At 44.6% G+C, this 10,270-nt stretch overlaps 1 pseudogene; it reads left to right on the forward strand.

Annotated features, from left to right (window-relative positions):
- Positions 1–354: 354 nt before the first annotated feature.
- Positions 355–5,957, forward strand: LOC116886234 (annotated as a pseudogene).
- Positions 5,958–10,270: the final 4,313 nt, after the last annotated feature.

A 10,270-nucleotide genomic window follows, 5' to 3' on the forward strand; every position in this document is an offset into this window, starting at 1 on the left:
CTGGGAATCTTGCCTTCTATTGTTCTTAAATTTGGTCTTTTCACAGTGTCCCAGATTTCTTGGATGTTTCCTGTCAGTAATATTTTTTTAGATTTACCATTTTCCTTGACTGTTGTATCCATTTCTTTCACTGTGCCTTTAACTCCTGAGATTCTCTCTTCCATTTCTTATATTCTGTTGTTGAACCTCACCTCTATGGTTCTTGTTTGCATTCCTACATTTTTCCTTTCCAGGATTCTCCCAGTTTGTGTTTTCTTTATTGCATCTATTTCCATTGTCAGGTCTTAAACATTTTCTTTTCTTTCCTGAAACTGTTTGTTTCTTCTTGGCTTTCTTAAAGATTTACTCATCTCCTCCAATTGTTTGTTTCTGTTTTCCTGGATTTCATTAAGGAAACTTATCCATTTACTCTTTAAGAACCTCTATCTTCTTCATAAGTTGGTTTCAAGGTCTTTTATGTGTTTCAGCTATGTTGGAATATTCAGGACCTGATGTGGAAGGATAGCTGGGCTCTACTGGAGACATATTGCCCTATATTGTGTGGCCCATATTGTGTTGTTATGCTGATGTCTAGGCATCTGGTTTTGGAGTGATTATAGGTCTAGGTACTGATTTCTGGATTTGTTTTTGTTTGTTGGGCTTTATTTTCCTTGGTTTCTGCCCTTGCCCCTGGATTTTCAGAGAGTGTGTGTCTGGGTGCTTACTGTTTTACTGACATGCTTGGCTGGTGTGTTCACAGGGAATTCTTGCTGGTGGCTTGGTGAAGGGGAGGCAAGGGGAGATGACCTGCTGCACTACTAGGGGTGACTCTGAGAATTAGGTCTAGGGGACCAGAGATAACAAAAGTCTATGGGCAGCCTACCTGGTCATCTGGTAGGCTTTGCTGGTGGTTGAGCTGGGGGTGGTTGCCCCTGATTTGGGGAATGGGACCTGGGTATGAGGTGGGGAGGGAAGGCCATGGGGGATGGTCTGAGAAACCCATAGGAGATGAAGACAGGGGAGAAGAAACTGCAGTTAATGTTCTGTTGCAGCTCTAGAGGCAACCCTGAAAATTGGATCTGGGGTAGAGAAGTGGAGAAAGTGCATAAGCAGGCTGCCTGGTCCCAGGGTTCTGGTATTAAAGACATACATCACATAACCAGCTATGTGCCAATGATTTTTTTATTAATAATCAGAAGAAATGCTGATGAAAACATCCCTATTTATTTCATTTCAGAGGATTCTGAGAGCAGTGTTGTCATTGCTCCAGATTTAGAGCCATTAATGAAGGCTTGGGTTCTGAGAGAGCAGAGACTAGAAAGTATACCAATGGTGCTAGGGCTCTGTCTGTGGCCCAGGTGAGGACATCCTAAGGAAGTTTTATCTGTGTGCCTAGGGACATGGAGACAACACATTAGGTAAAGTAGGAGGCACTCCAGGTGGAGCTAGAGCTGGTTAGGAACCTCCTAGCTTTTGTCATGATTTCCACAGGTGATGACGTGGATCCATGGTGGTGCACTGGTTATGAGCATGGCTTCCATTCGTGATGGATCCATGTTGGCAGCCATTGAAGATGTGGTGGTGATCAATATCCAGTACCACCTGGGTATCCTGGGCTTCTTCAGGTGAGCCTGGGGCTGGCCTGTGCTGTACAGTAGTGGATGAACAGAAATAAGAATGCCCTATAATTCTTTCTTTCCCTGCCATTTCTCAGCTCTGGAGATGAGCAAGCCAGAGGCAACTGGGGATACCTGGACCAAGTGGCTGTCCTACACTGGGTCCAGCAGAACATTGCCAACTTTGGAGGCAACCCTGACCGCGTCACCATTTTTGGCGGATCAGCAGGTGGCACAAGTGTGTCTTCACACATTGTGTCTCCCATGTCCCAGGGACTCTTCCATGGTGCCATCATGGAGAGTGGGGTGGCCCTACTGCCTGGCCTTATCTCCAACACCCCTGAGGTGGTCTACACAGTGAGTTACCTCAGTCATCCAATCAATGACCCTACAGTTTCAGCTCTTACCTCTGATACTCTGGAAGACTACTCAGTGGGAGAAACAAAGAACATGGGAAATAGCTTCTTTCTAGTACTTTCTGGGAGACTCAAGGGTAAGAATCCATTTCTCTCTGATTTATACAGGATGAGTGTAAGAAGCGTCTATAAGTACCTTGTGGCTTCCACTATCCATCAAAAACAAGCATGCATGAGCTAAAGATATGGCTCAATAGATAAAAGCACTTGCCTTGTGTACAAGCATAAGGACCTGGGCTCAGATCCCCCAGAAAACTCACAAAGCTGCATGTGGTAACAAGTTGTAATCCTAGTCTTCCAATGGTAAGATAGGAGGCAGAGACCTGAAAAATCCCTGGAAGGTCATAAGCAAGTTAAATTCTTGTAGGCAGGAGAGAACTTATAAAGAACCATTTATCAAACAATGTAGAAGGTGAGAACTAGCAACCAAATGGTGTCCTCTAATCTTTGTTCACAAACCATGGTACAGGTACTTCCAAAGTCACACATGAATACACACACACAGGACACACACAGAGAGAGGGGGGGTAGGGGAGGGAGAGAGAGAGAGAGAGAGAGAGAGAGAGAGAGAGAGAGAGAGAGAGAGAGAGAGAGCTTATTTTTAAACATGCTTAGGTAGAATGACCCCTCTGGCTGTCACATCTGAGGAACAAGAAAATGGGAATTTCATACTTACTCCAATCTTCACAGCCCAAAGACACTTGGGCACAGTGGCATCCAATTGGGATTAGGAAAACTCTTTTCCTTGCCTACTAAGATGAATCAACTCCTGCCTGGTCCCTTTACAGACAGTGGCCACCTTATCTGGTTGTGAGGCCATGGACTCAGAGACCCTGGTGCAATGTCTAAGAAACAAAAGTGAAGAGGAAATTCTGGCTATTAATAAGGTTGGAGGAATTATGTGTCTTGAAGGACCTGGTCTACAGGATATGGGAGTCAGTCCCTACTACTCTAAATAAATTACCTCTGCTCCATGGTTTGATACCCTTTTAATCTTGTGTGTATGATGAACACCAAGATATCCTAATATATGTAGATTTTCTGCCTGGGGTGGAGAAGCATCCTCAGACAAAGAAAAGGGGTAATGATAAAGTTTTCTCAGTAGACAACAGACTATATATAAATTTGACCTTCATCACTGACCTTGGATGTTCCTCAGGTCTTCACGATAATCCCTGCTGTGGTGGATGGAGAGTTCCTACCCAATCATCCCCAATAGTTGTTGACTCCTGTGGACTTTCACCCCGTCCCCAGCATCATTGGTGTCAACAATGATGAATACGGTTGGCTTTTCCCCATGGTGAGGCACAGTTCCAATTCTCTAGAAGTTCCAAGACTCATGTTGGGCAGTGGAAGATTGATCCATAGCCCTCATACCTTACACTAAAACTGCCCTCTGTCTCCCAGATTGTGGGCTCTGATCAGACCATAAAGGAAATAACCAGAGAGAACCTGCAGGCTGTTCTGAATAATATAACAACACAGATGGTGAGACACCTTGAGTACTACCTCCAAAAGAAAGGACCTCTATATAGATAGCATGCCTAGAAACAAAGGTTTGTGTATGTGTGGTTATGGATGGGCTCCCGCAAGAACTTACGCCTTTCCCCCCATATCCTATCTCATCCCCAAACACATTCTTGACACTAAGGCTGCTGCCTGTGAAAACAAGAACCTGTCTAACCTCATTCTTCCTGATCTTGGTGTAGATGCTGCCTCCTGAGTGTAGTGACCTGCTGATGGAAGAGTACATTGGGGACATTGAGGATGCCCAGACCCTCCAAGCACAGTTCAGAGAGATGATGGGAGACTTCATGTTCATTATCCCTGCACTCCAAGTAGCACATTTTCAGAGTGAGTACACATGTAATGGCGAGCTCAGGGCCATGGGTCCTAGAAGAACTCTGTAGTGTCCAGGTCCTGTCCCATGTCTGGGTCATGGTTCTGGTACCAGACATCCAAGGACCAAGAAATACATCAGTAGCTCTTCCTTCTAGTGTAAGAGAGCGACATCTTTTTTTTTCAGAGCTGGGGACCGAACCCAGGGCCTTGCGCTTGCTAGGCAAGTGCTCTACCACTGAGCTAAATCCCCAACCATGAGAGCAACATCTTATCCAGGTAGAGATAAGCAAACATGTTTCTGTTACTCTATTGATTTGCCAAAACTACTCAGCTGGGAAGGTCATGATCACTGTTTAGCCAAACACTTTCTCATAACTAGTGCTCCAGCCTATAACCACCCATTTGACAATTGTGACACTAAATAGCTTTATACCAAAGTACTTTGTCACTAAGGATTAAGCAGGAAAGCTCCTGGTAAGAGAATGTCATGTCACCATGTGTCCTCACCTCTAGGTGCCCATGCCTCTGTCTACTTTTATGAGTTCCGTCTTGAAGCCAACTACCTCAAAAATGTCAGACCACCCCATGTGAAAGCTGACCATGGAGATGAGGTTCCCTTTGTCTTTGGGAACTCCTTCTGGGGCATGAAATGTGAGTTATTCTTATTTTCTATTAGCTGAATAGGGTTCCAGGTGTACCTAAGTGTATCCGAGCTTCCAGTCCAGTTGAGAAAATCAAGCTCTTGGATAAAACATGATCAAGAGTGTATGATTCCCAGCTTAAAAAGCCACACCCAGATTTGAATCTGAACCTTTCCAATCTATTGCTATTGTATAATCTATTACATTAGTTGCTTCTCTGTTGCTGTGATGAGACACTATTACAAAGGCAACTTATAGAAAAAAGAATGTATTGGAACTTTCAGTTTCAAATGGATAGTTAGACTTCATGGTTATCATGGATAGAGTAATGGCAGCATACAGGCAGGTAGGACACTGGGGCAATGGCTAAAAGCTTACATCCTGATCTATAAGCACAAAGCAGAGAGAGAGAGAGAGAGAGAGAGAGAGAGAGAGAGAGAGAGAGAGAGAGAGAGAGAACTGGAATAAAGTGGACTTTTTAAACCTCAAAGCCAACTTCCAATGGCTCACCTCTTTCAGTAAGGCCACACCTTCTAATTCTTCCCAAACAGTTCCACTAACTGGAACCAAGCATAAAAATATGTATATGTGTGCCTGTGGAGATCAAAACATTCAGGGCACCATACTTATGCTAGAGGGAATGAGGACACACTGTCACAGAAATGAACATGGATGAATTCAATTAGAAGTGTGGGTGACTCTTGAATCCTGGGTGGTAAAGGGGGAAGGGAAAGAGACCTGGAGTTCAGGGTCAGGCTGCAGTAAGAATGGAGATTGTGTAGATAAGATGGATGAAGCAAAGAAGTGCAGGCCGACAGGAACCGGATGTAGATCTCTCCTGAGAGACACACCCAGAATACAGCAAATACGTAGGCGAATGCCAGCAGCAAACCACTGAACTGAGAACAAGACCCCCATTGAAGGAATCAGAGAAAGGACTGGAAGAGCTTGAAGGGGCTCAAGGCCTCATATGAACAACAATGCCAACCAACCAGAGCTTCCAGGGACTAAGCCACTACCCAAAGACTATACATGGACTGACCCTGGGCTCCAACCTCATAGGTAGCAATGAATAGACTAGTAAGAGCACCAGTGGAAGGGGAAGCCCTGGGTCCTGCCAAGACTGAACCCCCAGTGAACGTGATTGTTGGAGGGAGGGTGGCAATAGGGGGAGGATGGGGAGAGGAAGCCCATGTAGAAGGGGATGAGGAGGGATTAGGGAGATGTTGGCCCAGAAACTGGGAAAGGGAATAACAATCGAAATGTAAATAAGAAATACTCAAGTTAATAAAGAAAAAAATTAAAAAAAAAAAAGAATGGAGATTGTGGAGCATAAGCATACAGCTGCATCAAGTGGCTGGGACCTGGACTTTTGTCTTACCATTGGTTCCAGTTGACCTCACTGCAGAGGAAAAGCTGCTAAGCAGGAGAATGATGAAGTACTGGGCCAACTTTGCACAACATGGGTGACAGCACTCCCCTCCCCCAACCTTCTCAGTGTTGGGTCCCTTCTATGGCTCCATTTGATCAATGACCTCATTAACATGCATGGAAAATTAATCACAAGGTAGAGTCCTCCTCACCCCAGGGCACACTTAGATATATTGTAAACACTGGATATTGGTCAGACTACAGTGACCTGGCAGGTGCTATGGTACTATTCTTTAGATTTTTCCCTCTGAGACGAAGACACAAAACTGGTCAGGTAGTCTTGCCCCACATGAAACAGGCACTAATAGGTGACACATGCCCCATCAGACCCCTCAACACTTGGCCTAATTGATTCACTGCCCTGAATCAATTCACTGCCCTATCAATGTATCAGGCTTTCCACCGAAGTGACCTCATCCTTCTTTGATGGGTGGCATATCCACAGGAGCCCCAACAGCAGGGGTTTACCCTACTGGCCTGTGTTGGACCATGATGAGCAGTATCTGCAGCTGGACACCCAGCCTGCTGTGGGCCGAACGCTGAAGGCCAGAAGGCATCATTTCTGGACCAAGACTCTGCCTCAGAAGATCCAGGAGCTGAAGGGGTCCCAGGAAAACCACAAAGAGCTATAGTGTCCTGTGAGAGAAATGTTGTGTAGGATTGAGGATACATGGGGTCAGCCTAAAGCCCATTGAGAATCTTTGTTAGACTTTAACAATAACATAATCATCCCCAACCTCTAAAGTAGTCCATTTGACCAACATGTACTATAAACTGTTCGTGTGTCATTCATTACTCAACATGTTGGGGCCCTTTTTTAGGAGACCTACTCAATAAATGTCCCATGATTGTATAGATGCGTGATCTCTTAAGTGTCCCAGTCTTCTTTCACATTCCACTGGGACCAGGCTCCCTTCTTCCTCTCCTCATTTCTCATCCTCTTGTGATCTCCAAGCCCCAGATCTTCTTCAAATAAAACAGATGCTTTTGAAATATTAACTACATTGGGAGTGGTCTATGTGAAAATCCCATGTTCTCTCTCAGCAAGACTCATTGCAGGTAGCCAATAAAGGAACCTAATGATCCAAAGTTCTATTGTCTTCACATGTTCAAGTTGTTGTTCGAAAAGTTCACAAATTGCAAATTGAGCTCTGCAGTAAGTATCTGTGGCCCCTTCTATTCAGAGACTGAGACAAGAGAAGTACATGAGCCTAGTAGTTTCTGGTCAACCTAAGCAACATAGGAAGACTAACATCTCTTTTAAAAATCATAAGCTAATAACATACAAATAGCAGAAAATTATAGACAGTTCTATAAACCAAGAAATCCAAGTTCAAATGCCATCAGATTTCTGGGTGGTGAGAGTTAGGTCTCTGACTCAAAAGAGTTCACAATGCATCTTCACTGGCTAAAATGAGCAAAAATTCTACTCTTGACCTTCCCAGATTCTCGCAACTCTTAATAGAAATTAGATTTCAGCAAGTAAATCTGATCTCATGGCTTTCAGATTATAGCTCATAGAGATCTCTGAAGTCCACTACTAAGGATGCCAACTGATTAAAACAAAATCCCTACATATTGTCTCTGCATGTGAAATTTTGTTTCTTTTATAAATGCCTGCAGAAGCAAGACTAGGCATGCTTATGAGGTGGTCAAGCTGGGTCAGGAGTCAGGGAGTTGACCAGAGGGACTTCTCGGTATTCAGTTTCCTGAGGTCTGCTCTTCATATCAGCAGTCCTGCACACAGTGTGGAGCCTGCTCTTGCATGAGTCTGCCACCTCTGTGAAGATGTTTGTCTATGGGGTGTGTCCTGGAAATGGGGAGTGTACATCCATCGGTATCAATAGAGATTCCTGCCCCTAGCACCCTAAGCAAGCTTCTCCTTGTATGGAAGTGTGTTCCTGCCCTTTGTGACTCTGAAATCACCATCCCCTAATCTTGATAGCCTGTGTGATTGATTTCCTTAAATGTGCCAACTCTGGTAGTATAAAGTCTCTTTGACTCTGTCATTTTACAAAGGTGCCAAATTCTGCTTAGTCTGTCTGCCCTTTTGCTCCCCCACAGCACTTTCTCTGTCACTAAGAGCTAGTGTCTTATGTCCTATAAACCCTGTGATTAGTCCATCCCTCTACCTTTCACCAACTTGTCCTATTTAGACTAGTTACCCCAAGGCAAAGTTCCCCTTTCCCAACCACTGCATTGCCTACCAGTGTACCATGAACAGTTCTGCATTGACTGCCCAGGACACCAGGGAATAGATGAGGTTAATGTTAAGCCTTAAGAAGCAGTGCAGAGGGATACTCTCACTGGAGCCTTAAACTATTGTTGAGTTCCTGGTGAGACCAGTCGTTGGCTGGAACCCACCAGGCGGTCAGATTGGAGCTTCAACCCTGAAGGCTTTCACTGCTGAGAACTTGGCATTGGCTGACAACCACCCACACAATGCAGCTGAAGACTTTCCTGGTTCCTAGAGAAAAAAAATCAAAGGCAGACAGCCAGCAGCTCACACTGCTTCTCCTGTGTCCCTCTCCTCTTTGCAAAGCACTTTTATACCTTAAGCAAATCAGGACATGGTACACAAGTATACAGTTCCTTCCTGTCAGTTGAGAGAGCCCAGATGACCGTTGGCCTTACCCCGCAGTGTCACAGTCCCTGTGCACTGCCCTCACTGTCTGGTGCTCTCTTCTCCCTGATGATAAACTTTAACTCTCACCCTCACTCAGGGTCTGTGGGGTTTAATTCTGTGAGGCAGGTACCAGCATTGGCCTCTTGTGTGGGGAGCTTGATGGTTCCACACCTTGGCACCAAGACCAAGCCTCCAGCATGTTTTCACAGAGACTCCGTTGCACTGAAGGGGATCACTGGGTCTTACTGCTGTAAACCCGCTGCTGTGTGTCTTTCCTCTCTCTGAGTACACAAGACATTTCACCTACAGCAGTCTCAGAGCACTTTTTAGACTTTCAGTAGTGGCCATAGTTTGAATTTATAATTCATACAGGTTCATGCTGTTGGATTTAGGGTGGAAGCCAAGAAAACTCACTTTACAGATGGAGAAGCTTAAAAATGGAAGCTTTGTTTTCTGAGCGCTCAGGGAGGCAGGCAGCCAGTACAGGATCTGAGCTGTGTCCTCTAAGGAAGATTGTGCAAATTTTTATAGTATGGGAACATAAAGCAAGAAGAGACTGGGTTGTATCCAAGGCACTTGGCTTCAAGATTCTTAATTCATTCTCCCAGCTATTAGGTCCAGAGCTCAAAGTGATAAGAAGACAACAGAATGGGTCATTCCTATGCCTGGGAACATGAATTTGTTTAACGCTGCCAGCAAGATGGAGAAGTTGCCTTTAGATGGCTGTACTTAGGGGAGGGGAACAGCCTTATAGAAGAAAAGGAGAGGAATGGGATAGGGGGCTTATGTCCAGGAAACCAGGAAGGGGAATAACATTTGAAATGAAATGTAAATAAAAAAGGTATCCAATAAAAGGGAAAAAAAGATGGCTGTACTTAGACAACTGTTTACAAAAGAAGCTGTTTAGCTATTGGGAAGTCCCCCAGCTCCCCTAGAGCCTGGGATCTTGAATTTAGTTTTTCCCTATGATTAAATAGTCTAAAAAAAATGGTAGTACTTCAAATAAGTTTCTTTTGGGTGCTTGGCCCATTGCTAAGGGAATATTTTGAAGGCTGGATCCTTTAGGAGGTAGAGCCTAGGTAGAATTACTAGGAGGGGATGTGCACCAATATCAGGTTGCAGATATTCACCTGGACTTTCATTTTATTTGTATTGTTGCTTTTATTGTTATTGCTATTACTATGATTTTGCTTATTTGGATTTTGTCTGTTGACACACGGTCTTCCTGTGTAACCATGATGTAACCAAACCCGGGATCCACCTGCCTCGACTTCCCAAGTTCTGGGACTATTTTTATTAGTCAACATTTCTGCTCTCCTTGGATTCCTTTTATTTATTCACATTCTCTCTCTCTCTCTCTCTCTCTCTCTCTCTCTCTCTCTCTCTCTCTCTCTCTCCTCCCTCACTGCGGTGATTACAGGACCACGGCAGGGAAACAAGTAAATCACAAGTCCAGAAACTAAGGAGGAGTTTTCAGGATTAAGGGAACAGTTGTAGCTTCGTGTATTTGCCCTCCCCGTTCCTTTAACCTGCAACAGGTGTGGTCATTCTCTAATGTGGGTCACTGAGGGTGTGTCTTTTCAGAAAAGCCCTCTGTCTTCTCCAGTTTCAGCTCTCTGCTCTGTCTTCTCATCCCTGACACCTTCTTTGGACCTGCGATTGTCATATCCATACACTTAGTGGCTGCAGGTTTCAGGTGCAGGTCCCTGTCTTTAAGGG

This window comes from Rattus rattus, chromosome 17, assembly GCF_011064425.1.
Source record: "Rattus rattus isolate New Zealand chromosome 17, Rrattus_CSIRO_v1, whole genome shotgun sequence".
Lineage (NCBI taxonomy): Eukaryota > Metazoa > Chordata > Mammalia > Rodentia > Muridae > Rattus > Rattus rattus.